The sequence below is a fragment of the Hipposideros armiger genome, unplaced genomic scaffold (genome assembly GCF_001890085.2).
Source record: "Hipposideros armiger isolate ML-2016 unplaced genomic scaffold, ASM189008v1 scaffold_51, whole genome shotgun sequence".
Lineage (NCBI taxonomy): Eukaryota > Metazoa > Chordata > Mammalia > Chiroptera > Hipposideridae > Hipposideros > Hipposideros armiger.
The window spans coordinates 1028431-1036012 of NW_017731401.1; the positions used below are offsets into that span (position 1 = coordinate 1028431).

Here is a 7582-nt window from a genome sequence, read left to right on the forward strand (position 1 = left end):
CCCCCCCCCATTTAGCCTCTTTTCCCATTAGATGAGAGAAAAGCCCCGGTATGACCGGAAGCAGGATGGCTCAGCAAAAAAAAAAAAAAAAAAAAGTGTACGTTATCTGTTGTCTATGTCCCCCAACAGAAAATAAGCTCCACAAAGGCAGAGGTTTTTGCATTTTTTATTGTTGTTCACTACAGTGTCTCCAGCACCTAAAACAGCTGCCGACACAGAACAGATGCTCGATGCTGTTTAAATGGAAGAAAGAATCCCACATTTGTCCCTCTGCTCCTAGCTCCTCTCTCTGGATGCAACCACTGTTATTAGGCCCTGGGAAGAGCATGTTATTTAAACAGATCACCATGCCCTTCATCCAGCTTTCACTTAGGGGCTACAGGTGGGTCTCTGAGTCTGCTCGGAGGTGGACTGTGCCACCCATTCTAGCTGTTTTGTGGGCTGCAATAGACACTGGCCCTCTGAGGCTCATAAGGATCTGGGTGCTCTTCCTGATCGGGGAGCAAAGGAGGAATCAGGTAACTGGCTACACCTTGGATTCCACATTCTGGCTTTTGTGGGCACTTGGCACTTAAGAAAGGCTATGCCTGCTGCCCCCTGCCGTGAGCCCACTCCTTCAGCTCATAGCTGTATCTTGACACAGGAGATCTGGCAGCAGATGTTGTTTCTGTATGTGAATGTAATGCCAGAGCTGTGGACGGTTCTCAGGGCCACAAATGTTGGGAGCCTTTGCTTTTGCAGTGAACTTGATATACAACCTTTAAGCAGGACCCTGGCCAGGGACCAAGTCGGGGGCAGGGACTTAGTTCCCACCTCAAAAGAGACCTCCCAGAAATATTCAAAAATCAAATCACCCACACAGATTCATCTGGGGATTAAAAATGAATTTTCCAACATTTCCCTCATTGACAAACAAGGCAGGGCTATCCCTGAATGTTATACTTGGGGTCATTTACAATTTACAAGTATCAGGGAGGGAAGAAATTAATAGTTCCTGAATATCCATTATCCTTAATAGATTAATTAGAAAACTATGGTCCAGAAAATTTAAGTGTGCCCAAGACCACACAGCTAGTAAGAGGTAATTTTTAAATTAGTTTTAGAAAATTAGGGCAGGATTGCTTACCTCAAAGCAAACCTCGTGAAAGGCCGTTTTATTCCGATGCCTACAAGTCCCCATTGAGGTTTCATTCTGTTTCTTTAAATATCTTGGGTCAAGTCGCCACATCCTTGGATTTTGAGTACTGACCACAATGCCTAGCACATCACAGATGCCATAAATGTTAAGAAACAGAAGGAAAAAACTTAGTCACTAACAGTTTGTATGACTCAGAATTAGCCTATTAATTATTTTTCCTTTGGACGGGAACAGGATATTCACTAATTGTTAACAGTTACAATGACTTACCCAGTTCAGTTAATGGCCATTGAATTCTTCCCTTTCTTTGCTCAGTCCAAAACTCCTTGGTGTCATCCTTGACTCATTTCTTCCTTTCACACCTTATTTCCAATATGCCATCAAACCCTGTTGTTTCTCCCTTCAAGAGCCGTCCTGATCTAATTCTTATTACCTTCCCTGCTACTCCCCTGATGCAAGCCACCATCAACTTCTATCTGGATCACTGCACTAGCTTCCTAACTAGCCTTGCTCCCTCCAGTGTAACTCAAAACAGTAGCCACAGTGAATCCCATAAAAATGTGTCAGATCACATGACTCCTACATGATCTTTGGCCCACTGCTCACCTTCACCCTCGGACCCTTTTATTCCCCCAGTTTTATTGAGATGTAGTTGACATATAACACTGTATACGTTTAAGGTGTACAACATAATGATTTGATATGTGTATATTTTATTGTGAAATTATTATCACAATAAGTTTAGTTAATATCCATCACCTCATATAGTTACAATGTTTTTTTTTCTTGTGATAAGATCTTTTAAGATCTACTCTCTTAGCAACTTTCAAATACATGACAGAGTATTGTTAACTGTAGTCATCGTGCTATACATTATGTCCCCAGAACATACCTTTTAACTGGAAGTTTGTACGTTTTGACCACCTTCACCCATATCCTACACCCCAACCCCTCCATCTCTGGAAACCGCCAATCTATTCTCTGATTCTATGAGTTCTTTTTTTTCTTTTTTGATTCCACAGTATTTGTCTTTCTCTGTCTGACTAATTTCACTTGGTATAATGCCCTCAAGGTCCATCCATGTTGTTCCAAATGGCAGGATTTCCTTCTTTTTACGGCTGAATGACATTTAATTATATATAAATCATATTTTTAAATACATGCACCCATTGATGGACACTTAGGTTGTTTCCATGTCTTGGCTATTGTAAATAATGCTGCAATAACCATGGGGGTGCATATATCGCTTTGTGATAGTGATAGATACTAGAGACAATGTTCCAGGAATATTCGGTGAGATCATGTTTTTCAGGAGCAGAATGATTACATTGAAGTAATTCTTTCCCCCTGGACTGAACTGACCCATAGTATATTTTAGGGCAAAAACAAAAAGCTTTCTGTCAAAATTCTGTTTTATAGTAATTGAACCGTAAGTCATTTTTAAAACAGCATAAAACTGTGTTTCCTGAGATGAAAGTATATGCCACAAACCACATCTTGACATTTCATATATTATAATGCGGTTAACCTCTGCTTTTAAACTTCAGTCATCTTAATGATAGAGATTTTCCATGAAACACAGTGTATATAGGTATGTGAGTGTGGATGTTTGCATGAAAGAGAGAAAGAGAAAGATTACAGAAAAAAAATGGGAAAGGAATTACATTAAGAATCAAACAGTGTAATATCCAAATACTTTTTATTGTGGATTAAATGTTTGTGTGCCCCCCTACCTTTCCCCCAAATTTATATGTCCCTAACCTTCCATGTGGCTGAATTTGGAAATGGAGTCTTTAAGGAAGTAATTAAGATTAAATGAAGTTATAAGGGTTGAGTCTTGATACAGAAGGATTAGTGTCCTTATAAGAAGAGACACTAGCGGGACCGGCCAAGTGGCTCAGTTGGTTAAGAGCATGAGCTCTGAGCAACAGGGTCGCTGGTTCGATTCCCACATGGCCCAATGAGCTGCGCCCAAGCTGAGCTGCTGCTGAGCTGCCGACAGGTGACAGGATGGCTCAGCTGGTGAGAGCATGTGCTCCTAACAAGGTTGCTGGTTCGACTCCTACATGAGATGGTGGGCTGTGCCCACCCGCAACTAATATTGAACATGGCACCTTGAGCTCAGTGGCTGCAAGCTGCCGATGGGTTGACAGATGGTAACTGGACTTGGAGCTGAGCTGGCTGCGCCCTCCACAACTAAGACTGAAGGACAACAACTTGGCTGTCCCCCTTCCCCAGTTCCCCAACACTGTTCCCCTTCCCCAACTCCCCAATAAAATCTTAAAAAAGAAGAAGAAGAGATGCTAGAGAACTTGCTGTCTCCCCACGAACACATATCGGGGAAAGGCCATGTGAGGCCATAGTGAAAAGGAGATCATCTGCAAGCCAGGAAGAGTCCTCAACAGAAATTGTGTCAGCTGGAACCTTGACTTTGGAATTCTAGCTTCTAGAACTGAGAGAAAATAAATTTCTGTTGTTTAAACCACTATCTTTGGTATTTAATCATGTCAGTCTTAGCAGACTGAAATACACCAGTAACATACTTTACAATCAAATGGATGGTAGATGTAATTGAATCAAGCAAAAAGTAGAAGCTTAGAAACAGGTGGAGAAATTAATGAAGCAAATTGGTGTGAAAAATATGAAGCTTTCAGAATATGAAATGTGTATTGCTGCTCATCTTGAAGACCCTCTTAACATGCATGTTAGTTGGAGTGACATAGCTAATTTAGATGATGTCATTATAGATTTGAAAGACACAGTCATCTTACTTATCAAAAAGAAGCATTTGTTTGAAAATTCTAGGCTTTTGCAGCCTCCAAAAGGTGTTCTCTGTGGGCCTTCAGGTTGTGGTAAAACATTGATTTCCAAGGCTACAGCCAAAGAAGCAGGCTGTCAATTTATTAACCTTCAGCCTTCAACACTGACAGATAAGTGGTATGGGGAATCTCAGACATTAGCTGTTGTTGTTTTTTCCCTTGACGTAAAGCTACAGACTTTGTTTCTATGAAACTGTTCAAGTTGTAACCATGAAGCTATAGCCATGACGAAAGCTCAGTTTGAATCTCTGGGATGGATTGGATGCTGATCACAGCTGCTAGGTTAGCATGATGGGAGCTACTAATCATTCTCAGGATCTTGATTCAGCTATAATGAGAAGAATACCTACAAGATTTCATATCAACCAGGCTGCTTTAAAACAAAGAGAAGCAATTCTGAAACTCATCTTGAAAACTGAAAATGTGGATAGATTTGTGGACCTGCTAGAAGTTGCACAGGAAACTGACGTATTTTCAGGAAGTAACCTGAAAGAGATGTGTCGCGATGCTACCCTTCTCTGTGTCAGGGAATATATGTGTCAGGTGAAAACATTGGGTATTTTAGAAGAGATATGGAAAACTCTGAAAAAAAAAAAGAAATTCTAGAACTGAAAAATACAATGTTCTGAATCAAACACTAATTAGATGGGCTTAACATTAGACTAAACACTGAAGAAGCGAGGACCAGTGAACTTGAAGATAGACAACTAATGTATCTAGTATGTTAATATCAGGTGAAACAAACTTTAAGTCAAGAATGTTACCAAATGAAAGAAAGACATTTTATAATGATAAAAGGGAAAATCATCAAGAGGACAATAATTTTAAAAGTGTATGGACCTCAAAATATAGAAAGCAAAAGCAGATGGGAGAAATAGAGCCATAATCATAGTTGGAGATTTTAATACACTGCTCTCTTGGTAATTGATAGAATAAGTAGACAAATAATTGGAAAGAATGTAGAAAGTCTGAATCACCCTACCAACCATATTAACTTAATTCACATTTGCATAACACTACATCAAACAACTGCAGAATAGTTACTCTTTTCAAGTATGCTTAGAATATTTACCAAGATAGAAGTCATGCTGAATGAATCATAAAGAGAATTCTCAGTAGAATTCAAAAGACAGAACTTGTACAGAGTATGTTCTTGGAACACATTAGAAAACAATAACAAAAAGATATCAAGAAAATCCCTGAATATTTAGAAATTAAACAACATGCTTCAAAGAAGAAATTACAAGGAAAAGGAGAAAATATTTTGAACTGAATTATAACAAAAACACATATTAGAATTTGTGGAATGCAGTAGAGTAGTGCTTAAAGAGAAATTTATAGTTTTAAAGACTGGCATTTGAAAATAAAGAAGTTTTAAAAATCAATACTCTCATCTTCTGCCTTAAGGAGCTACTAAGAGAAAAAGCAGATTAAATACAAAGAGTAGAAAGAAGGAAATAACAAGGAGCAGAAGTCCATGAAATAAAAAAAATGAAGAGAGTCAACAAAGCCAAAAGTTGGTTCATTAAAACAATTGATAAGAAACTTTTAATGACACTGATCAAGACAAAAGAGAGAAACACAAATTACCAATGTTAGGGGTAAAAGAGGGGCATTATTAGGTATCTTGGAGACATTAAAATAATAGGAAAATATTATGGCCAATGTATGCCAATAAATTAAATGACTTAGATGAAGTGAACAAAATCTTTGACAAATAAAAATTAATAAATCTGACAGAAAAGAGATAGAAAATTTCTCAACCATATATCTGTTAAGGAAATTATATTCAAAATGAAAAACCTCCCCATAAAGAAAATCTCAGGCCCAGATGTCTTCACTGGTGAATTCTCTCAAACATTTGAGGAAAATAATGCCAACTTTATACAAACTTGATCAACATATGAGGTTGTTATTATTATCATCATCAATATGGTTTTTGTAAGTCTCCTCCCTCAGTTTTCAGCATCTATCTTAAAACAAAGAGGACAGATCTTTTGATAGTCTTTTAGTAAAAGTCTGAATTCAGGGGGAGGTTTCTTTGTATTAATAAATCCTACCTTTCCTATTTGTGTTCCTTTGACTTAGAATGGCATGTGGTGTTTGCAAAGCACTGCAGTTGTTTTCCCCTCTGACTTTAATCCTTTCTAACCTTTTTACACAAAACCAGTTGTTCCTCTGAAACTTGAGTAGACATTCTGCCAAGTACGAAAAATTTTCAGGATCCTATCATGCCTGGTTTTCTGGTGATCTTTTAATAACAACTAAAACTTGTTTCTTTATCTCTTTTGTGTAAGGTCTTTCTGGAGAATGACACAAAATTATTCAGATCAACTGTTTCCTGCCTTAATTTGGCTTCATATAATGGGCTGAGATTAAAATTTGTATAGTAAATGGAAAATTTGTGAGTAATCACAATCATGGCTGGAGGAAGCTTTCCTTTTTTTCTTTCAGAAATACTAAGAGCCAGTTAGACTAAATCCTTCAGAAGCATTCTTTATCACTGTTGTTTGATGTAGTTCCAGCCACATCAAACACAGGAGGCATCCAAATTTCTCTGAATCGAAATGACTGAGGCTGCATTTTTCAGAGATCCCAGGAAACTGTTAGTATTGACTAAAGAATAGTCACAGTAAGAATGTCTGAGTGACTAAGCATTGGTATCTAACTCAGTGAGGAGAGCTGCTGCTCTGGGTACCTCTTCTTCGCTGTCTTCCCCCCCCCCCCACCGCCGGTTTCTTTTCTTCCCCAGCAGCAGAAAACTGAATTTCATAGACTTCAAGATATCTGGCCTCAGCAATGGACAGTTTTCTGATGGACTATCCTATTCCACTACATTAGAATGCAGACTAAGCTGCTATGACAGAGAGGCTCTAACATACAGCAACTTTAATATTATAAAATAGAAATTAATTTTTCTCTTATGTAATAGTCAAGAGGGAAGTTGGAAATCCATGGTAAATAGGTGGATTTGCTCCATGAGGTTATCCTTTATCTTCTTCTCCATCATTCCCCAGAGCAAGTTCTTAACTTTAGATCCATGGACCTTGGGAGGCTCTGGGTAGAATTTAGGGAACCTGTTGAACTGAGATAGAATATGTTAAATCTTTATTTTCACTCACCTCTAAGTAAGATTTAGTATTTTTCTTCACTTTTGAATGTAGGTAATAACCAACAGTGATATTAGCAGCACCTATGACTTTGCCATCGATAGAAATTACAGAGAATTTTATATCATATTCATTTGTTATAAAGATCTTAAAATGTCACACTACATCACTACTAACAGTAAACCTGCCTCTAGAGCTTGCCATTTAATGGGTTAATAAATACATACTTATATAGTAAAACTTTTAAACATAATTTCAAGAAGTATATTTTAATATACTTTCCTTTATAATGTTATATATTTTATTTTATGGATTTATAAACATTATTCTAAGAAGGGCTCTGTAGGTTTTACTGGACCACCTAAGAGGTCCACAGCACAAAATAGGATAAAATCTCTGCTCTGAGATGTTTCCCTTGTCCTCATTTTAGAATCTTGCTTCTCTGCTGCACATCATCCAATTCTAGTCAGAAGGAAGGGAGACACAGGAAGTGGGGTTAAGCATTTTCCTTATAG

The 7582-nt window shown here is 37.9% G+C and overlaps 1 pseudogene; it reads left to right on the forward strand.

The window, feature by feature from the left end:
- The window catches only part of LOC109381660 (ATPase family AAA domain-containing protein 1-like), a 17814-nt pseudogene extending 11394 nt beyond the window's left edge, over window positions 1–6420 (forward strand).
- Window positions 6421–7582: the final 1162 nt, after the last annotated feature.